Genomic DNA, 23687 nt, shown 5'->3' with positions numbered 1-23687 from the left:
TGTAAATATTGCAGGAACCTGACCTTTGTCAGTTACTGAGAACAAGGAAACTCTTCAGCTGACCTAAAAGTGGTGACAGAATCTGTGGACGGGTCTGAGGCTGAAATTAGAGCAAGTGGTTTGTTTGGCACTTGGCCACATTTTTAAATTACCAACTCAACGTTGGTCACCTGCAGAATAACCTAAATCCACCTGCTGGCAAATTGGGCAGGTCTCCCCCATCCAAGTGAATGGGCTAACAGACATTTTTCAGGAAGCATGCAGCTTTAATTCCAAGTTTTCACTGAAAGGAAAATGCAGTGTTATTGTCTTGTTTTAAAAAGTGTACTTTATTTCCATTTTGTATTAGGATCATCCTGTAATTCAGACTGTGACTGTCCTTGTGGTTTGGATTTGTTTGTTTGTTTTCTATGAAACCAAAGAGTAAATTTTCCTGTTTCTATTAAAATAGTTCAGTGCTGTGACATCTTTTTGGGACAGAAAATTAGGGGAATGATAAAAGAAACTCCTCAAAATTCTATATTGTGTGAATATTAGTTCTGGTTCTTCTTCTTCTAACAGAAACAAGGATGTTAGAAATAGACCAGATAGGAAATGTGTAGTTACAGTAATACATATTTTAAAAATTGTTACAGTAATATATATTTTAAAAATTGCAGGATTTTTTTTCATATTTTGGTTCCAGTCCTGCTCTTTGCATGTGATCCATACAGCTGTATGGATACAAAAGTATCCATGTGGATCTTAATGCCCATGGAAAGCTGGTTTGTAAGATTGGCACCCTGATTTGCATGTGAAAACCCAGTGATTACTGTCAGAATGCTGCAATCAGAGATGCAAGCTGGAAGTTCCACCGTGTCCTATATAATTTCAACTTAGAAAATTAAGGTGCTATGTATATGTACTTTTCATGCAAAAGTTATAAATAGGTACTGCAACTGTTCCTTGAAATTGTTAGACAGAAAATTACTGAACAGGCCTACAGGTTCTGAGGAAGAAATCTGCTTGATGAACTCAGCTTTGAATTATTTCACGGTTTTAATGATAGATAAGTTTTATTAAGTGTGTGGTATGATGTTAAATGGCACTGTGTAGATTGGAGAAGTAGATGAGGGGGTGGGTTCCAGTAATGTAGGAAAAAATTTGAGGTTTACAATGACAGGTGAGTCAGAGCAGCACTATTCTGGTAATATTATATATAGCCTCTTTTGAATTGGTTATTTTACTCATCTGTAAAGTTTCCATTTGATAAATGCTGTCTGCCTTATAGATGTTTGTCCAGGAAAAAGAAAAAAGGCTTGTAGAAGACTTCAGTTGCCTATAAATTCATACTAGTGTTTTACAATCTTAATGGTTCTTCCTCCCACCTGCGTCCACATTGAATCAGCCTTTAATCTGATTTTTCTGCTACCTTAGAAACAAAAAAAAATGCTTTAATTGTTGCCCTGTGTTTATGTATTAGAAGCATTTCTTTAATTTTAGATCTCTTTCCATGCAAACACAATTAAGAGGTCAGCTTGGCTGTTTGTGTCAGAATGTGTGTGCAGGCTTTCTTAAATCTGAGATGAAATATGTGTGTGTATACTATACATGTATATGTGTGGATACATAGATTCTAAATCTCATTTTGCTTGTAAGTAAAGTAAACTTTTATAAGTCAGACATTCTTTTAACTTGTCACTTCTTCATTACAACTATGAAATTTTAAACCTACTGTTCGCCCTTGCTGTAATTACTTTGTTAAGATCAGACTTCAATGCTTCACTGCAGCATTTTCAATTATCATTACTTCTGTTTTCAGTTAGAGTTTGCACCTGCATTGCATTTAATTGCTTTAGCTCAGACTCTGACCACTCCAAAAGAAGTCTAAAAACATAGAAAGAAATGCTCAGATGGAAAGACCACTGAATACTTATTTTTCAAATGTCTGAGATTTTATTTTTTGTTCGTTATTTTTTAACGCATTCCCACAGCATAACTTTTTGCTTCAGGGCATGTTGCACTATGTATTTGTAATGAGTCTGACTGTGTTCTTTCTTGCTCTGGTGCACATGACTCCAGTGAAGTCAATGGGCTTATGTGAGACTTGCTAAGATAATATTCAGACTATTAATCTTTACATTAGTCTCACGTGGAAGAGCAGCTAATATTTAAGATGGAATTTAAGGTTGTTGCTGTAGGTTCCAAAGTTATTTTATTCTCTTGTTTCATATTTTTCTCATTTTGCCCTCTTGCTTATTTTATTCCTTTGGAAAATTATTGTTTCTGAATGTTGAAGACAATCAGGAGTAGAATTTATTTTTTTCCTGCATATATTAATATACAGCATGAATTGTTATTCATGCCGTGTACTAAGTCAAACTCTGGAGAATTTTTCAAAGGGATTATGTGGAGTTAGATTGGAAGGGCAAGGAGAATATTTCAAGACAATCTTCCTGCAGGGTAAAAGGCTCAGTATGAGATTACATATACATTATTTGTGTTGTTGCTTGCTCTGGGAGGAAAGTAAAGGAATCTTAATGCAGAGTTCAAAAAAGGAAGGTAAAGCAAAAAGTGAGTAAACAAGAGTTGTTTTTCAAAAGGTGTCCCGCTTAGATGTTTGTCTATGCAGAATATCAGTCCAACAGGATCTAAGAGAATTTAGCATCAGTTCCAGTTGGGGATTAATTAAATAATCCCTTGGTTAATGATGCTTGTCTGTTATGCATTGGATTAGAGGGATCGTTGCTGATGGCACACTGTAGGTAATAGTTTATGGTGAATTTATTTTAGCTAAAGCTGCATGGTCAAACTCCAGAGATGGCTGAGTCATTATTCAGAGAAACCCTCAGGAATGCTGGACTTCTGGAAGAGGAGACAGTAAAGGAGGAAGATGGTTCAATATTAAATCATGTGTGCTGTTGTCTTATATTGTAGGGAAGAAGGGACAAGGACTCAATCAAGGCAATATTGCGTGGATACCTAAAATAATCCCAAAAAGTCAGAACAAGAGCAGAGGTTGTTCTGAGGAGGTCAGAAGAGAAGGAAACCAGTAACAATAACGAAAACTTAAATACTCAAACTTACCAGTAAATTGATAGAGTGCTGCCTTTGGAATTGGAAAGAGCCTTACCTGGTGGTATTATGGATCCTTTCTTATGTACAACTCCTCTTTGCAAATATTCTGATTTTGAATAACCATTTAACAACATATATATTATTAGCATATGGTGCTTTTGTGCAGGAGCCAGAGAAGTCCCAATTTGACCTGCCAGCTGTATCATGAAGGTCTCAGTAAGGAAAATATTACAGTCCTGCTGTCTTTATGACTGTCTCTTGCACAGAATTTGGAAGAGCACTGCATTCATTCCAGACTGATAGGCCAAATGAATAATAATCTATTCATTTGTGGAAATCATTTTTTGAGTATTTACATTCAATGGACGTTAAGAATGTCCACCTTGAGCAGAAGTGTGAAGTGTGAAACACCCATCAGCTCCTATTCAGAGCAAGTAACTTGGAAAACTGCCACAGCTTTCTTGTTTAATGAATGAGACTGAAGAGTTTTGAGGAGAAGTATTGAACCACAAAAAATACTTCTTGTAGCTGACCACTGTGCTCTTGTAGACACCTTTCTAGAAAGTGAATGGGAAGGAAACATCACTTTAAGTTTAAAACCCAAAACAAATCCACCTGCCACATTTGTCAACTATAAACATGTTCCTAAAAGGTCTATTTAAAAACCCGTTCAAGAACAGAAAGGTGATGCACCTACTCATTTCACATCATTCAAATAGAATAAAAATGGAAAACTGATTCCTTTCCAGTGCTGGCTTAGCTTCCAGTTTCTGTTTAACAATGCCATGTCTTAACACACCTTAAACAAAGTTTTCTTAAAGTGATTTGGAGAAGAAAAGCGTACTATAGATGCCAGGTCTCGGATGGGTTGTGGTTAGATTTACTTGTGCAGTGTTATTAGGGGACATGCTTTCACTAAGTCCAAAGCAACAAAACAGTAGTTCAAAAAGTTTCTTTGCCTGTATAAAATCATTTCTGTACAGGAAAATGCAAGTTCACAGTCTAATTAATCTAGTTAAATTATTTTCCCCTTTCTGCAAGGAACTATTTGCTTTAATTCTTGCTCTGTTGTTATGGAGGAATGTTGTGAGTACTGAGTTACGAATCCTCCTTCCCTTCTCTGATTAAATCTTGTCATTTCTCTTTTTTTGTTCCCAAAACATTTGTCATGTCTTTTTCAGCAAATATAGTAAACAGTAAAGCTTTAGCCTTCAACAAAATGCTTTCCATTCATGGAAACCCTTATGGGAAGCTTAAATTAGCTACCCTTACGTTACAGGCTGTTGAAATGCTCTGAGCCACCATTGCATAATATGTTTTCCAGTATCTCTGGAAAACTCAGTTATTATTATCACTTTAATATCAAACAAAACTCAATGCCTGTGAGCTCAGAATGCGTAATAGCTAAATTTTGTGGTTTATTTTAGGGTAGCACAGGTTCCAGATGGAATAGTCTTTTTTATCTCTACAGATTTTTTTTTTCTTGAATAGAAAACATTTTATTCTCCATAATTTTTACATTATAACTTTTCCATGATATTTTCATTAAAATGAAGCAGTTGGCAAATTGACTTTTTGTTAGCTCATTCTTTATCTGTTTTTTTTTTAACAGAGATGACCATAAATCACACTTAATTCAAATGCAGTGCTGCTCCCAGTTTCATCCTCTCATTCCTGTATTTCCAATTAGCAGGGTTTTACCTCATTGCTGTGATGAAACTGGAACAGGGCAGCATTGCATTTCCCCAAAGAAGCAGGTGTATGCCATCAGCTTTACAGCATACAGCTGAAGCGCTGGGGCATGGAAGAGGGGAGGAAAGATGGCAAAGCAAGTTGATGATGACTTGCTTTTGATGGTTTTGTCTTAAGTTGTCATCAGCAGTCTATTGCCTTTGGAGCAGAGCATTTTGTTTAAAGCTCTGCTCAACTTCTGAAAATATTCTAGCACATGAAAAAGTCTTTTTTTGTTTTTTTTTTTATAATTTTTAATGCTTTTTCTGTTGTAAAAAATGTGTTCTAGTGTCATGCATCAATTAGATAGACTTCTGAGATAGGAAGGGGAATGGAAAATTAGGTGATTCTGTGATCTTTAAATAACCTACTCAAAATAATTTTTTTCCCTGAATAATGTTTCATTATTTTGTTCTGATCTATATAGGTTACAAGCAAGAGCCACGTCCTAATGGAAAAAGAAGCATTCTTAGTTTTCTAATGGTATGAAAGTATGGGATTTTACAGGTCCCCTACTGGGGATGCTTTGGAATCAGATTGCACTTCCTCAAGAGATGACTTGTAAGTCAGGAAGAGATGACTTGTAAAAGCTGCAGCACAGCTGTGGCCAACATGGACTAATAAATATTGTACTACTGGGCAGTATATTTATGTTTTTACTGTTAACTGAGGAGGGAAGCTGCAATAAGCTACATAAGAAACGTTATATTTCTATTATAACATGGATTCAGAATATTTCAGGTCATAACCTTTACTTGGTCTGTAGTATCTTTTTTCCCCCTCAGTTTGCAACCTGGTAAAGAGATAAGAGCTTTACCACCCACCCTGATGCAGTTTTTGGTGCATTTTGTTTTCAGTTGTGAAATGATAGAATGCTGCTGAGAAAGTAGACTTCGTAAATTTAAATCACTTTTTCAATAACCTTTTGGATAGGGAATGTGTGCCCAGAAGTTTAGTCATTTTAGAAAATTGATTAAAAGGATTCCTGTGAGATGGCTGCCCATCTGAATTTTTCCTTTTTTATAATTATACTTTATTTTTTTATCTATGTACTGTAATTTCTGATGCATTATTTTCCAAAATGTTAGGAGCGCTGTTTTGCATTTACCTTTGAATTCTGACTTGGGAATATTTTTCTAAAATACTGCATCTTCTGAAATACTTGTGTCTTTACCCACTTCTCTTGGGGAGTTCAGTTTTTTAGAGTTTCTCAGTACACTGGGACTTCAAAAATATGTACCTTTTAGGCTTTTTCATTTTATGGATTCAGTCATTGAGTGTTTGATGCCCAGTCTCTTAATGTACTACCTTCACATACAAGCAATTTTTGAATGGTTTTTAATCTAGTTTTGTTGTTTTGCTGTTTCCATGCTAAATTCGGAATCTTGTGTCATGTTTTTTACTGAAAATAATTTTTATTTTCCTTTAAGTCTGCAAGTGGAATGGTGTGGAGATCAGTGAAAGTAATGATTCACAATACCAAAATAAAACACTGACTTGTTCATCACATTCTATTTCATATGATTTATGAACCAAACAACCCCTCCTGCTTATGAAAACTTAGGCCAAAGGGAGTTCATGCAAAGTTTCTCCGTTCTTTCTGCCTATTCTTAAATATATTAAAAAAAAAGTTAGTGGGAAGGGATTTAATTCCTATTCTTAGTTCTTTAAACCTGCTATGAATTTTTATTCACATGAAGTTTCCAGTTCCTGAAAAGTACTGAATGGTGACTTCTTTTCATTTTGAACTTGTGTTTGAAAATTATTATTCAGTTACAGTTTTTTTTCAGTTTTCTGGTGTTAAGTGTTTAATGAATGCCCCAGTCTGAACCACAGTACAATGGAAATCACATTCAATTACTTCGTTTTGAGAGTGAGCGGATTTCTGAAACATCTTTGGAAAAATTTTGTCACTAAAATAGATTTCTTAATGGTTCAAACAAAGGTCTTGTTGGAAGTGAAATAGATGAAACAAGTAATTTCTTCAGAAATAATAGGTTCATAGCAAATTTGAATATTGTTGAGTTGAATTTTTAGGTTCTGCCTCAGCATTCTCTCTTTGATTCCTTTATAAAGAAGTAGCACAAAAAAATGTTACAGTAAGTTACAATACAAAAATATTAGATAACAGCATATGTAGCAGTAACATTTCTGTGCAGGACTGAGATGGATAGTTTCCATTTAATTGTCATTAATAAAGTGGTAAAATTACAATAAACAACAGTGACATTTGGTATACAATTGTATATATACACACCTATATATATGTGGGTATAAGCAGACATACACAAACAGAGTCATATACTAAAATACATCAGGAAAGAATGAAACCTGCTAAACATATGCAAAGAGTGAGAGGCTTCCAGTTTTTCCTCTTGTGAAACCTGGGATATAAAACTCCACTTTATTCAAGTGCTGCAGCTTACTTGAGTAAGTAGAATTGTGCCTGGGAATAAAGTGCCTGGGAAAAAAAAGAAAAGCCAAGCTTTTTAATCTTCCTCACAGTTGTTAATCAAAATAGAGCAATTAACAGTACTTGTTATAACAGTTCTTGAAACAAGTATAGAATATATTTATAAATTTTAAAGGTGTATGAAACTTTCTAAAGAATTTAGGATTATGTGAAATAATTACATAGAAAAACACAATCTCCTTTCATTTCAGAGTCCTGGTAAAACTTGAGAGCGTTTTATTCAGGGAAATAATTTTTCTCTAAAGAGTGGAAAAGTGTTTGCTTTGTGTTTAAATAACAGAATGTTACTGTGTATCAGACAGGCAGCTGTCTGAGAAAATGCCACTTTTACACGCAGACATTCTCTCAAACGGATAATTTGAGATTTCCACAGCTTTTTACACGTGAAATCATCACTTGGTTCCTTCCAAGCAGCCTGTCTTGCAAACAGAATGGAGGAGACACAAAAAAAGTTGCCTGAAACACAGGTGTGAGTGGTTTGGGGTTTGCTGGGGAAGGAGAGTCACCATCAGCCAGAGCAGTTTTGTTTCTTGTCCCTGCCTGGGTCTGTCTGAGCTGGAGCTCACTGTGACACCACAGCCCTCCCTGAGCTGTGCTGTGCTGGTACCCAGAAAGGTGCTGCTCACAGCCCAGGGCTTTGGCTCTGCCTGAGCAGTGCTGGCACTGCAGCACTGCTGTCTCTCCAACATTCCCCCCTTCCCTGTGGGCTGGGGGTGGGCAAGATCTTGGTAGGGGCCATAGCCAGGAGAGCAGATCCAGCTGACCAAAGGGATATTCCGTGTCATTATGGTGTCTGCTCAGCAGTAAGAGAAGGCAAGCCAGGGGCACTCATTGTTACATTTGTCTTTTGTAATGACTGCAATGCCTACTGAAGCCCTGCTTACCAGGAAGTGGCTGGGCACCCCTTGTTGATGGGGAGTAGAAAGTAAATTGAATTTTTCCCATCTTATTTTCTCCCTCCCTTTCACCTCCTGCTGAGGAGAGGAGTGATAGAGCAAGGTGATGAGCACCAGCCAAGGTCAGCCCACTACAAGCATAAACCTGAGGCTTTTTGGCATGAGATGTTGTTGGTTCAGCTGCAATGGATTATTGGTTACCTTTCTGTGCATAAGGCTTCTGTTTTCATACCTGTGTTTAGCCAAGTATATTTAGCTTGCACTCTCAAAATACATTCAGATGTAGAAATCCAGTTGAATTCACTGTTACCTTCACAACTCATTCACTAATATTTGGATTTATGGAAGACCTACTGATGCTCTGTTAAGTGGCATATATGTAAGACATAACATATTATGTCTTCCTATATGAAATGAAAGCAGACTTTTTTTCTGAAAAAGCTGTCCCCAACTAAAACTTTCTAGAAACTTCTGTTTTTCCTGGCATAACAGTCTCTTTTTATGTAATCTATGCTGTCCTGCAGCATGTTTCCTTCAAAATCACAGGACTGGTAACAAAGCTGAAAATGATCTGCTGCTTTATTGTTCTTGTACCTGCCACACTGTTCTGACTGAAGTGTTCCTCCCATGTAATCACTTGCCTGATCATGTAGCAGCACACACAGTTAACATTAATCCTTCCTTATGAGAGCTGTAATAAATGGGCTGTGTCCCTTCCCAAGGTTAGATCCAGCTTGAGCTTTTTTCAGTTCATAGACCTATATGTGTCAAAATAACTGATTTTTCAGACTCACTAGCAGTGGCCTGAGTATTCCTGGATCAGCTTTTTGTTCAGCAGAGGAAAGCATTTTCTTTGGCCTCGGGAGAGAGAGATGTTCTCCACCAAAATAGTGATTTTTTTTTTTTCCTCTTCTCACATGAAAAGTACCTGTCAAGGTAAAACTACCTCACCTAACTTCAGAGGAGGAAAATACCTCTGATAAGTCCAGTCAGGAGTCTTTGCTTTGTATTCTGCATATTCTTGGATAATAAATTGATGGCATAAAGAGCAGGACAAAGACAGAGAACATGTGCTGGGAAGGGCAATGCAAAGGCAGTTTTTAAAATTTCTCTTGATGCTGCTCACTATGTTGGTGATAGCAAGGGATGATAAATGCCTGCTGTCTATTTTCATATCATGTGTGTAGGACTTACTGGATATGAAAATCCTCTTAATGGAAAAAGAAAAAGTAGGAATTATTGTTTTCCTATTAACATTAATACTTTTTGGCTAAGAATTCATTTCAGCTCTCACATTCTTGCTAGAAATGTTAGTCATTGATCACACAGGAGCTGTTCATCCTTCTGCAATACCTAAAATGCTCAGAAAAGTCATTGGTTTCTGAGACTATTTCTGTGGCACTGTACACTGTGAGAAAAGGTTGGGAGATCTGATCCAAACCCAAAATTTTATCTCAAAACTACTGATGTCATTCTCGTGAGAGAAGACAGAAATGCTATGCAAAGAGCTGTGTCCTGAAAGCTGCTTAGAGGTCCAAATTATTGGAGTTTTGCAAAACTGACAGTTTTGAATCAACTTTATCATCGTTGCAAGGCAGGTTGTTCATTAGCTGCAGGTACATTCCTACATGCAGTTTTCTTTTGGTTTATACAGTACAGAAGAAATAGGAGACCTTTCTTTTTTAGTTGCTAATTCAAATTTTTGTAAAATTCTGAATTTAGTAATTATAAAGCAGTGCAGTAATTTGCTGTTTATGCAATACATAGTTTATAAACTTTTACTTACGATCAGGGCACAAAGCAGTTTTTGCCTTTTGTAAATCCTGATCTGGTCTCCAGTCATTGAGGATATTATTTGGATTTGCAGTGATACAGGGGAATATCTGCAATGGAACACAGAGAATTCTAAATGCTGTTGACAGGTTTTGACAGCCATAATCCTGATCTCATCCACTATGTTTCATGCTGTTGACAAGGAAACTATTCTTTTTCTTTCTGTTCATAGATAGCATACATTTGGAGTGTTCTGAGCTATTTGTCTTGTTATAAATTCCCATTTTAAATGCTCACAAACATAGCTTGGTGTCACCATTTGTAGATTTGCACTTCAGGGAGAGGGATAGCAGAGAGTTTGTTTGAATTACAGTACTGTGTGCTTAAAAAATATAGTGAAAAGGGGCACCTCTGACCCCTTTCTCTGCCAAGTCAGTGTGGTTCTCTCCTCTTCTTGTTCCTGTCATGTGAAAACCCACCTCAGTTTTTGCTAGCAGCTAGGGGGGACATGTGCACAGTGCTCTCCTTCTCTCTCCCACTGCATTCCAGATCTCCAGGGCATGAGCCATTAGGAGGACTCATCCTTGTGCCCTCTAAATGCTTACTTGGACCTGCAGTCCAAAACATGTGTTTGATTTCACAGAATTAGGGAGACATCTCAATTTTCATCAGACATGATTTTGCAGAGACTCATTGAACTCTTCATGTCAGTGCATGTGGGACCCATTTTGGAAATGCCTTTGCCTTTCACATTCTTGGATATGCTGCCAGGAGAACCATTTCATGCTGCATATCCCCTGTGCTGTGCTGTGGACCTGATTTGCTGCAGGAATCCTTAAGCAGAGTGGTTTGCTGTACAAACATACTCCTAATCTGCTATTTTTATCTTTAGAATTCTGTACAAAAATTATCCTTCTTTGTGAAAAGATTTTCAGAATTTTGGTAGGCTGCCCGTCTCTCATTGAAGTGGAAGAAGTGTTGCATGCAGGCTTTTTTTAGCCACATGGTACTGTTCATCCACCCAGCATATGCTTGGGAGATCAGGATATCAAGTGCTTTACTTTGGAACAAGCACTCTTGGTGAGAGTAAATATGTCTCGGTGGAGAAAATGGAATAGAACAGTAGCAGCTGAGTGGCCTATGAAATTTTATATAATTGTATTCTAGCAAATTTTACTGTGAAATACATCATGCTTTATCATTACTGACGTTCTGATTTATTTTTTGCACCACAATTCCTAAGTTGTTCTTGCCCAGAAAGTAAGGATAGATTTAGTCTGTTAGCTGGAGGAATTCTTCCAGAGACAGCAGAGGAGGAAGCCGAATTGCTGAGCTTACAGCCTGTAAAGGCCTGGATCTGGGCGAGTTAGGCACAATTTTTACTTGAAATTTAGACACTTCTTCCTTTGACTAAACCATAGGGGACTTTTAATACATTTCTTGGAAACTCTTTAATACATTTCCTGGAAATACTTGAAAAACCTATTATTAAATTTATTCAAGTCACTGTTGCAGTTTGTGCTGCAGTCTGCTCTTATGGAGAATGCAGAAGATAGCTCAGGACTAGTAGATCACAGCTAGAACTGAACAATAACCTTACCAAATATTTCAGTAGCGTTTTTAAATGGTCTTCAGCATAAAATCCTTTTTGCTTTTGTGCTGTCTGATGAAAAGACTGTAGTCACAAAAAGGGTTTCTGAGGTTTTATCCTTCCTTGCTCATCTTTGTGTTTATTCTTACACCGTGTGACATTTGTGCAGCCATCCGGAGTCAGATTTGGTTGTCTGCCTGTGGAACGTGAAGTAATTCTAGGCAAAAGGACACTCATAAGTTTCATTTTGCTTGGTGGATTTTATAAGAAGCAGTAAGTGAAAACCTGGCTTGCAAAGACATGCTGGGATTATTCCTTTTAAAGAACAAACTTGGACTGAGGTGCCTGTTAGTGGAGGGGGAAATTCTTTTAATGGGATCATGAAGCATGCCAAATGTAGTTTATTTCCATTTTTACATTGATGTACTATGTATTCATCCCTGGCACCCACAGGAATCTTGTCCATTGTCATCTTTTTCATTTTAATTGACAGAAATGTAACGTTTAGCCAAAATAAATGAAGTATAGCTTTCAGCTGATAAAAAAGACTGCCCAGTTTATAGCTGGAGATGTATATAATACTTATCTGTTCTTAAAATGCCTGTAAAATACTGGTAATGAGCAATATTTGAGAAGTATTTTCATTTGTGCTTACTTTCTCTGCTAAAAATGACAGTAGCTCATATAGATGTAATGAATGCTGAAAACCAGTTTGCTTGTAGTGGATTTCTTTATTAGCATTAAAAAATAAGTGCTTTTATTGAGTTGAACATCATAGTCCTGATGACAGTGCTGTTACTGTCAGCTCTTCTGGTGAAGCTGTGGTACAATTATGCTTCTGGGAAGGTTGATGAACCTTTTTTCCATGCTGGAATATATGATTTAAAGAATAACTTGGAAGAACCTAAAAGTCTTGATAGGGATGTGTGCTTTTCTCAAGTAAATTAGGAAATGTTTCAAGGTGAAGCATGAAAAAAGAAACACACCTCTGGCTGGGAAAGGAGTGTCAAGGAGTAATGGTCAGCAGTTTTCTTTTGCACCATATTAGCATCCTGATCTAGTTCTAGTGGTTTCTTTTTATTTTAACAGCAATAGTGAAGCTTAGCATTTGTGAATGATGCCAATATGGAAGGAGATGTGAACATTTTTGGGTATGGGGTAGTAATTCTGACAAATTGAACCGGCAGTCCCTGAAAATACAAAATGCTATAATTGGCAAGACAAACGCTAAAGTGTAAGTCGTGCTGAGTAGGAAAATGTTCTTTATGTATGTCTGACTCCCCTAAATAAGTTAATAATGTGATGGTTGTAAATTGAGGTAATTGCCTTCTAAGGATACATCATCAAGAGTCTGGTTTGCATTTAGCTAGCAGGTTTGGTCCAGATTTTGAGCCCATTTTTTCAAGAAAAATCTGGTGGTTGAATAGATTCCATTGAAACACCAACAGGCAATTTAAATAAAGGAGATTTTAATGGATTACATTTGTCTTGTTGTATCTAAAAAAGACTTCATAGAATATGAGCAGAACTTTAAATATGCAGAATAGTCTTGTAAAGTGATTGTTCTCTGAGAGGCTGTGTGTGGGGTGGAAGAAATTGTCTGTTTACAGTAGCTCAGATGTTTGGATTTTAGGAGAAGATCCACCATCCAAAAAAAAGCAAAAGGGAAGAGTAAGAAAATTTTCTTGTATTTGCTATTTTAATATCAAATACAGAAATATCAAGTATAACATTGATCATTCATGATGGTCCTTTTCTTGTAGTAAACAATGTAAAAAGGGATGTATTTCTGGTGATTCATCACAGAATCCTTTAATTTCTTACCTTTAATTTCTTTCATGATCCTATTTTGTTTCTTACAGTGACATAATGTTCATTAATTATGGCTGTCAGCATGACACAATTCTAGTGTTATTTCATGTTAGCACTAACATTAGTCCATGAAAACTCCCTGAAAAGCAATAGCAGTGGTATATGCTCTGGGAATTGGTTTTGTTTTGTTTTTCTTCTCAATTTGTGAGAAGGCTTTATGCAGTGTTATCTTTTAATAGGTGAATCGGGAATTGATACATTTATTTGTCATTTTTTTGTATCTACTGTTGCTGTGGAAGATGCTATTTTGTGTATACTATAGGTTTTCTTAATCAGTTTATGAAAATATTGAGTATATTGTAGCCTGGTCATTCTGCTGTTAAATCAGGCAGACCTCTAGAGGGAAGAGTCTGACAGCTTATGATCATCGCATCTAAAATCAATTAGTGCTATTCACTGGAGCAGTTTAAGGGAATCATTTTAACAGCTCTCATATTGCAGGACACAGAGTTGGATCCACTACGGGTCACAAATAAAACAGGCAATCCTACATCCTGCAAAAGCTAATAACAGTAACCATCTGAGAAGAGCAGCTAAGTAGCAAATGTTAGGGCTCAAGCAGCAAGTGCCAGTGCTGTGCCCCATGAGCACTCTTAATGATCCATGAAAATGGAAAGATCTTTCTGTAGCATCTGAAACACAAAGATACCTTCATTAAGCACCAGACTCAAACCTCCCTTTGTAGGGTGGACCAGATGGATCCCTCACTGTGGATATCACCTGCACCTACACGTGCACTTCCACACAGATAAATGAAGTTCAACTGACTTTGACAGAACCGTAATTTATAAAGCTGTAATATAAATTATCTTTGTGACCTCTGTAATTGTCTTGCTGAGTTGAGGAAGCAGTAAGTAAAAGGCCAGGCAGGATTGTTGGGATGAAGCTGGCAGATATTTGTGTACTTTTTTTTAGTAGACACTTACTGTGATCATGTTTCTTTCAAGACCTTCTTTAGCTTCCAGGTGAGAGTAAAACAGGGAGAAAGATTGATTGATTTACCTCAAAAGTAATTTGAGAAGATGAAAATAGACTCCTGATGTTTCAGGAGGTAGAAGTCTTGCTGGCTGGGCCCCATTTGCTATCACAGTTTTGTTTCTGTTGTGAAGAGTGTGTGCTCAGGAGCAGGCTCAGGCTCTCGGGTGGCACAAGAAGCTGGAGCAGCAGGGCAGTGGCTGTGGAACAGACCTTTGCTCAATGGGATTTTCAGTCTCTATACTCTGAGCTTTTTTGCAAGAGTGGCTTGAGTCTCTCCAGTCTCCTGGTTGGTTTGTGGTTCCAGCTAGACATGTGAAAGACACCACTTGCAGCCTGCTGGAATGAGAAGAGTTTCTGATTCCTCACAAGTTTCCTGTGGATTATAATCTGGATTTTGGTGCCTTTTCCAGTAGCATTATATTGGTGGAGCCTTGTTTATTGTGAGAGCCTTTCCACAGTGGGTAAAGGGAAGCCTTTGAGAGAGAGCTCAGGTCATAGGTGTGACCACCTGAGCTCAGCAACATGTAGCATAAAGCTTTTATTTCTTTGTCAGCCCCCATACTAGCCATGTCTCAGAACTGCAGGTTTACATCCTTACATACACCCCCTTGGTGATTTTAATGGGAAATATTTTTAATTAGTAGAATATGAATGTTAGTGTATGTTACCAAATAAATGTGTTTGTCTCCAACATTCTAAGGACTTTGAGAATAGAGCTGTGGTATTAATTTAATCACTCTTTTAGTGAAGCTGTTTCTGAGCTGTTAGTTATTTTATGATTTTAAAATATCTTGCATCTGACATACTTGACCTTTTTAATCCACTTACAGCTCAAAACTGAATCCATTCAATAGAGCTCTTAAAATATCCAGATTGGAGACTCCAACAATCTTACAGTGGAAAGAAACAGCACTCTCTTTACAATTGGTATCTTAGGAAGAAATAGACCACTTGAGGACTCATTTGACAGAAGAATCCCAAAGAGTATTCTTACCTCTTCTAGTAAAGATGATGATAGGGATTAGGAATCCCCTAGTGCAGGGCCTCTCTGTAAAACCTGAGCAGCTCTGCAGGATACTTGGAAAAGGCTTTATACAAAATCTTTTCTCTGTTTTTGTCAGAAGTCTCCTATTGCATCTTGGCTCAAGTGTTATCCTTTATTCCTTGCAATTCTTTATCTTTCATACTTCCCTTGGCTATTAAAAGCTCTGCTGTTTGCTTTAATCTATTTCTGAGTTTTTATGATTGACTGAAATATAGTTAAGAGTATCATAGTCATATTAGAGCTTCAGAGACCAATGGCTAAAATTACCAGTTTTTACACAAGATTAAATATCTTTCTTAAAAATCATATGCTTTCAGTGTTGTGTAAGACATTATACAAGACAATAATTTATTTCTCTTTTGGAAGACTACTGCTGGGGGAATCTCAATACAATTTCTAAAAACTAAAATAAAATTGTTTCTAATACAAATCAATGACTATTACAAAAGTGAAAAAGCCCAAACAACTCAAGCACAGTATTCTTTGGAATGGGGTTAGCAAATGTTGCTCCTGTGAGTGGTGTAAATATGTCAATCACGCAGCCTAAAAAATAGTTTGGGTTTTGGGTTTTTTTTAATTCAGCTCTAAACGAAATTTTAGGGGGTAGTTCCTCTTGTATTTAGGCCAATATCCTGATCCAGAGGGAAATAATTGCAGTGTAAGTTTCATTTGCAGCCTAGTTTAAGGCCTCAGAGAGAGACCTTATGAAGAACTTACAAGTAGCAGAAAATTTTAGTCCTGTGTTTTTCTGGTTCTGCTTCCAGAATTCACAAGGAAGCCAAAAGAGATTTTGCAAATGGTCCTAAAATCTCATCTCTGGTGCTGTCTAATGTCCCTGGCTAGTAGGAGTGCTTTATAAAATAACCCCTCATCCTAGGGAGAGAGCCTGAGAGAGGCTCTGTGGAGGGGTCAAAAGATAAAACAATGGGCAGAGGAGCCCACAAAGGGCTGTGTGGCTGAAAATAAAACACCTGACACGTGGTTTTTTTACACTGCCTTGAGTTTGTACAGAAAACAAAGCTCTTCTCCACTTGAAACTGTAATTAACATAAATTTGGCTTATATCCTGACTCCCATATGGCCAGAAACATGAAAGTATGGAAGTCCAGCATTCCCTAAAGGATTCTGGCAGCCACTGATGTGCTGTCACCACGTGTCATCTCAGGGACCACAGGGTCCATGTGGATATGGTCTCTCTGTCCGAGGATCATGTCAAGGATGTCTTGAGGATGTTGTGCATTATTTGAGTGACTTGTTTTGTCTCTTGAAAAGTTCTGCCCCAAAATCATCATCTGCCCACAATCATCCTAAATTTTTAATGCAGTTGAGATGTTTAGATATTTTTAGTTGATAAATATATTTTTTATGTTACTACCTAAAATCTATTTTTGGAGCATATATCTTCCCTAATGATTTCTGACTAGGACTAAATTGATAGGTAGAACTAGCCTTAGAATTTAAAATGCTTGTGCCTATTTTAGTATGTATAAGAGATATATGCACTTCTATGAACTCACATTTAAAATGAACTCTGTATTCTCCAAATTACATTACATTGGGCCTAAATTACTATTCAAACTACCATTTACTTCGACTAATCAGGTTAATGGATTTAAAAATCATCTTCAAAGATGACAGGTAGGTGGAACAGAAACATCACACTGCTACTTAAATCCAAATAGAAAGAGTGTGAAATAAAAAAGACCAGAATATGAGAGTCTGATTTTCTTCTGTGTTAATCTGACAGTTTAAGAGTGTTTCTGCCACGTATCTACAGTACAAGTTCTCTAAAATGTTAATCTTTCTGCATGTTTTACAGAAGGAACAGACAAAATTAAACATTGACATTACACATTTATATTTAATAATTCTAGCTATACATAATTGTAGCAGATGATTACTGCTTATTAAAGGAGAAAAATTAATCAGGAAACAAATGTAATGGAATTTTAAGTGTTTTTGCAAATAATCTATCGTCTTTTAAGACAGAAGTATACTGATTCCTTATAAAGGAAAACAAGTCTTCCTTTTTGGGTAGTTTTTAGCCCATTTGTGGTTCATAGTTCAAGACTCTTTAAAATCTGGTTCACCTGTAGTAGCTGTTATCAGGATTTCTAAGTCTGTGACTCCAGATGTCAAGGATGGGAAGGCGATGCTAGATATTCTAGTTTCTTCTTAAAGGTCCTGATAATTACCTATCCTATAAAGGTTCTAATTGATCAATATATTATCCATTAGTTGTGCTGGCAGAGCAGCCTGCCTCTGTCCTGAGTGCACGGGCAGTTTTAGGAATGCATCCAGAAGATCCCTGCAGGACTAATGCAGTGAACACACGATACAACCACGCTGCTGAAATCAGTCCCTCCAGACGCAGAAGAGCTTTAGCCTGATACTCTCCAATCCCCTAAATGTCACTGTGGAACACTCAGCTTATGTCAGCACTTGAGTATGCTTTTAGTGCCCTAGAAATGCTTCAGAACAAAAATGTGTGAGGAACAGCTATGCCATTTGAAGTTCAGAAAGCAAAGGCACAAAGAAATGCAAGCTCCAAGTTTTTTATGTTCTTTTTTCCCCTAAATTTTGGCAGCAATCTGAAACAGAATCAACCATAGGCAAAGCAAAAATTTAGTTACCTAGTCACCACAGTCTCACTGTTCTGTTCATCAGTCTCTGCTCTGCTTATCCTCATGAAAACTGTGTGGCTGAGCCAGCAAAGTTGCCCAGATCTTAACCAGTGAAGACAACTTATGAAGAGTGACTCACAGGCTGTGGAGAGTCTGTAGTCTTTGCAGAGAAGTGCCCATTTGCATTTTTGGAAGCATCCTAGTGGTTTAGGCATTCAGCCAGTAACTTATGAAGAATGTTGCCTCTGTCCTGTAGTGTTGTGGTTCTGGGCTCACTCCTGCAAATGGGTGAGCCTGCTGTCCCCCCATGCTCCAGACTTGGATGCCTGGCTGGAACTGGAGCTCTTGTTTGTTCTGAGGTGCCTGACTCATCTACTGCCTTGTAATACAAACTGATTCAGAGATGTTCATGCTAGAGAGAGAAGAAAAATACTAAAGCAGAAACTCCAGGGAGGAATTGCTGTAAATTTCAGTCATACAGTTTTGTATAGTGTTTGGTACAGGCATGAACACAGATTTCTTATTTAACACTGAGATGGCCTCAGGGAGTCAAATCTTGGAACAAAGCCTTATTTTTAGGAGCACAGTACAAATTCAGGGGGAACTAAAAAGTTAATGCTCCAGAGACACTGCAATCATCCTACTGATGGATGCATTTTCACACACACAAACAGCCTTACCTTCTCCTTTGCATTTAAAAGAAGCTCAAACAGCAGTCTCAACTTATAAAAATATGCAAAAAACACACATTGGATAATAAGTAGCATAGATATTCTGCACATGCCATCGGTTATACTTTTCAATGTGAAAATCAAAGGAATCCAGACTTCTTAAAAGCTTTGAACATTTTGATGTACCAGGTCTAGTAGAGAAGCTCTTTCTGTGATGTTGAAATATGGCACATGTTTTAGAACAAAGTAGAGTCAAGCCTATCCTTTAAATGGTTAGTCACTCTTGAAATATTTTTTTTCATCCTGTTTTTTATTTGGCTGAGTTAAAGCTGTTGCAAGAAACTTTTGCTTCTCACCAAAACACAGCAGATGTGTCCATGACCTTCCTGTTCAAGTCTATATGTCTATATGCTATGTCAATTTGTTTCTTGGGGTTGTTGTTTGCTTCAGTGTTCGTTTCACCTGTGCTCTATACGTACTGCTTCTCAGTCTCTTAGGATTTTTTTCCTTTGGTATTGCCTTTCACAAGAATAAAACCAGAAATATTCCTGCCATAATATTACTGTCAAATTATAAGGCTAAAAGAGATTTGAGCTACAGGAGATTAATTCTCTAAGGGTCATTCATTTTGCATTGAATATAAAAGGTAACCTGTTCATTCAAAATTAGAGAGGCTTTTGTAAAATTGAGGCCCATAATAGGAGAGAAAGAATATGCATGAGTAATTTTCAATCTTATAATGAAATATTGCTATGGGAAACCATGTAGAACAACAGATGCTGAAACCCTTGTTACGATTCTTGGCATGGGCTTTTTTTTCCACTTTCCTTTGAGCCTTCTGAGTCACATTGACCTGAGATATTTGGAGATCTCTGTGTATTACAATAAAATATTAACACTGCAGCAGATATTCAGTAGTAATAAGTTTAAGTTAAAATAGCATATGCTCCATAAGTCAGAAACCTGAGTTTCTGGTAGAAAGTGAATAAAAATAATGGAATCACCTTTCTTGAAAGTAGCACTGTCTTCTGCAAATCCCAAAGTGCCAAATCCCAACAGTTTCACCCAGTTTGATAGGATTTAGCTAGTGGGCTTTGAGATAAGCAGCTTAAACAAACTCTTGAAATGCTTATGTTTTGAAAGCCCAGTTGTATGATTATGACCTATGAATAACCCCCATTTTTAAAAGGGGAAGGAAGGATGACTTGAGAAGCTCCAGGCCAGTCAGCCTCAGCTTTGTGCCCAGGAAGATCATGGAGCAGATCCTCCTGGAATCCCTGCTACTGCACATGGCAGAGAAGGAATGCCATCCACAGGGACCTGGACAGGCTGGAGAGGTGGGCCTGTGCAAAACTCAGGAATTCCAGCATGGCAAGGGCAAGGTCCTCCATGAGCACCAGGGGAATCCCGACCCCATAAAGGCTGGGCAGAGAATGGAACTAGATGGTCTCTGAGGTCCATTTCAACCCAAGCCATTCCATGATTCTATGATGACTGCTGTTTCCAAAAAGATAAGCAGCAGGAAAGGTGAGAGTGTACTTCAGCACATGGGAAAATAAGCAAACTTTGTAGAATTTCAGTTGTAATTTTTAGAAATTCACTTAAGGAATTGTTTTGAACACATACAGTGAGTTTATTAAAAGAAAAATATTCTTTTGCAATAAGCTTGGTATTGTGCCTGTGTGTGCTTTGTAAAATGTGCTGCTTTTTTTCCTAGTGAAGACTCAAAGAGCCAGAATGATATTTTTGCTGAAAGTATTTTAAGGCATTAAATACAGACTCAGTTAGTTAAAACCTTTTGTCTTTATCCCTTTTTGCAATCATGACTTTTCAAATTCTGGTTGGAAGAATTGTGTTTGTTCATAGGAAAGATCTGAAATCTTCAGAGAGGTCATCTTTTCATAAAATGTCAGGGAAGCAGCATGGCTTCTGTCTTTATTCAGCAAATCCCTTTGAGCTCTTCTGAGGAGGTTTTTCTTAGTTATTTCATCTGGTTTGTGACTGCACAGAAGATTGTTCTACTCCTCTGTTCTCTTGACAGAGCTGTGCAAAGGCAGCCTGCATTAGAGCCTACTTCCCAGTTTCATTTTTATATTAATAGAACATTTTTGCAACTGACTCAGGAAGAATAGGGAGGCACTGAGAGTACTTGGCTGTCTGATGGTTGACAGCAAGCTAGATTTAAAAAAAAAATTAAAAATGGAGAAAGCTACTTTTAAAGCTGAAGCTCACAAGGGTTCCCTCTTTACTGTGGTCTAACTTTCCTGTGTCTGGATCTTTATACAGGAATGAAATCTGAATTGTTAGGAGAAAAATAGTTTCTTTAGTTCCAGAGACAGTGTTAGGCTTTTTTTGTTTGGTTTGTGAAAATCTACTTATTGAAGTTACTGTTGTCACTTCTGTAATATGCTATACCTTGTGTCTTAAATGAAAACTTTTGGAATTCATTATGAAACTAAAGAAAGTCAAAGTACTTATTCAAATATTTAAGAACATAAGCACTTTCAAAGGAGGATGAAAGGTGTCAAAATTAAATATTAGTTTTGGTCGACTAACTTATCTTTGCTGTTTGAAAAAACCAAACATCTAAATTCTGCTAAATCTCTCTGCAAGGCATAAGGCAGATCACAGTTCTTTAATTTAAAATACTTGCTTTGTATGTTATAGTTATTAAGATAAGGTAGAAGCCAGCATGTCCAGGTTGTTCAAGTCTGTATGCTGCGGATGTTGGACCAAGTCTCTCCTGAGATACAGAGCCAAAGTTGCTGTGTGCACAGTTAGGAATAATTGCCCAAAGACAAGTGAGCTTGTAGAGCACCTTGGTATATCCTGGCCTGCTTGAGAAGTGACAGTAAGATTTTTTTTTTAAATTAGTGAAATAATAGTTGAAATATTTGCTGTTAATCTTGCATATTTCAGATTTTGGATGTTTTTCTAGCTATACGCTATACCATGACCAGGCTTTCTGTATCCATACACTCTTAATCATGTCTGGAAAATGGCACCTTCTCTCTGTTTGCAAGTCCAAATACAAAATGCCATGGCAGTTCTTCATGCAGAAATATTTTAGAGTTACCTCCTGATTTATTTCCTTTTCATCACAGTCTTGTGTCCAGAACTGAGTTCCACAGATGCTTTTACAAATACCTATCATTTTAATTTAATATAATTTTTTTTCTCAGTTGAATGTGTCTTTGTTTTGTCTTTGTTTTACTGTGTTGTGATGTTCAGGAATGTTACAGTTTGAATAATCTCAGGAAATTATATATTATTGTGATTGAACATGTATGACTGGGGATGTTTTCAGGAAACACAGGTTGTCCTCAAGGGACTGAGCAATCTAGCTACCATTCACACTTTTTTCAGCATAGAGCACTGTTAAAAACACTTGTTACTACATTAGTAAAAGAAGAGAAGTCAAGGTACTAGACTAAGAGAAAAGCTGGGAAGCAACAGAGACAAAAACCATCTTGGAAGTCCCATCAGAGACTCTGGGGATATGGGCTGTTGGAATACAGCACAGCCTTCACTAAGTCTTGTGCAAAATTCTTCTGAGAGCCAGTTATTGGGAATACAAGTTGCTTTTGGACAAAATATTTGGGAAAAGATGTGATTGCCTTGGTTACATAATTAGACTGGATATAATTGCTTGTGACTTAATTAGAATAGACCCCATCACAATAAGCTCACACATATTGTGAAACCTCAAATATGTGACATTCTTGAGGTAAAAGAGGTATCAGCAGCTCTAAGATACTGGAGAGAGGATAATCACAGGCTTTGAGGTTAATTAACCTGGAGCTTAGAAGTGGTCTGGTATGTCAGTATGAGCCTTAGTTTTCAGTTTTCCTCTCCTGCCAAGCTTGGTGATTTCTGCTGGAAAGAGCAATGCTGGGCAGTGTTGTGCTGTGAGTGAGGTGTTCTGCTGTAAAATGACTCTTTCTACCCTTTCTCCATAACTGCTCCCCACCACCCTCCAGTACTGCATTTCTGTGCTAAGCAGGTGCATCTAAACATGAAATAAGGAGGATGTATTTCACAGTGTATTTGAAACATGTCTTTTAGCAGTCACAGAGGACAACAAATTGTGAAATTCTCACTTAACCAGGCTTTTCTAGGGCTTGTAGGCAAAGAGAAATGCTCAGTCTTGTTCTCTCACCCCTGTCAATCTAACCTTCATCTATCAGACCAGCTGTAACCTGGAAAAAACTTCATGCTTTTCAATCCTGTTTGTTGCAGCACAGGGTCAGTATTTTTTGTGCCAATTCATATGGAACAGATGTGAGACGAATCCGAAAGCATTTATAAATAAATAATAAAGTAAACTCACCTCACGTTGGGGACTGGTTAACAGGTACTGGCCCATAGCAGTGTCCTGCTATTGAGACAAAGCTGACAGAAAGCACAGATTTAGTTAAATAAATTTACACAGAGCACAGGTCTGTTACAGAGTCTCAGTGCAAGGAGTGGCTGAAAGAGGTATTACAGCAGATTTAGCTAAAAAAACTGCTTTTGAGTGTCATGTAAAATCATGGGCTTCCAATTAATGGGAGGAAAACTGAGGAAATCTGCTGTTGTGACTTGTTAATTAAAGCATGAAGCAAGAAACTGCTAGGAAGATACCTGAGGAATCCTTGCAATGAGAGAGAATCTAAAAACAGATGAAGGGTAGGAAAAGGAAGCAAAAAGGGATGAGTTTGTCCTTTGTAGCTAAATGTAGAAGCCAGGAAAGGGAAATTGCATCATTAGAAATCATGTAAGGATGAAGAGGATCTACTCAGACAGTAGTAGATATGTATATTGTAGTTACTCCTCGTGGTTTTTTCAGCATTGGAAAACAAAAAGACTTTTAGACTGGGGAGGCAAGTAGGCAAGTGCCAGTATAATTTGCTTTGGGAACAAAATTATATTGTTCATTTTTTCAGTTCATTTGTAGGCAGCTAACTTTGCTGTACCATTATTGAAATAAAAGTGTA

At 37.3% G+C, this 23687-nt stretch overlaps 1 protein-coding gene and 1 long non-coding RNA gene across 2 annotated transcripts in view; one reads left to right on the top strand and one right to left on the bottom strand.

The window, feature by feature from the left end:
- The window catches only part of NRG3 (neuregulin 3), a 337591-nt gene that overhangs the window by 180919 nt on the left and 132985 nt on the right, over positions 1 to 23687 (top strand). The gene's annotated exons all lie outside the window — the stretch shown is intronic.
- On the bottom strand, positions 7058 to 23107 carry LOC132329562 (uncharacterized). The gene is made up of 3 exons (XR_009487100.1): positions 23042 to 23107; positions 9944 to 10040; positions 7058 to 7249 (listed from the first exon to the last, which is right to left on the bottom strand). It is a non-coding gene; the product is annotated as an uncharacterized LOC132329562 (long non-coding RNA).

This window comes from Haemorhous mexicanus, chromosome 7 (assembly GCF_027477595.1).
Source record: "Haemorhous mexicanus isolate bHaeMex1 chromosome 7, bHaeMex1.pri, whole genome shotgun sequence".
In the NCBI taxonomy this organism is placed as follows: domain Eukaryota; kingdom Metazoa; phylum Chordata; class Aves; order Passeriformes; family Fringillidae; genus Haemorhous; species Haemorhous mexicanus.
This window is presented reverse-complemented; position numbering and strand designations above follow the sequence as displayed.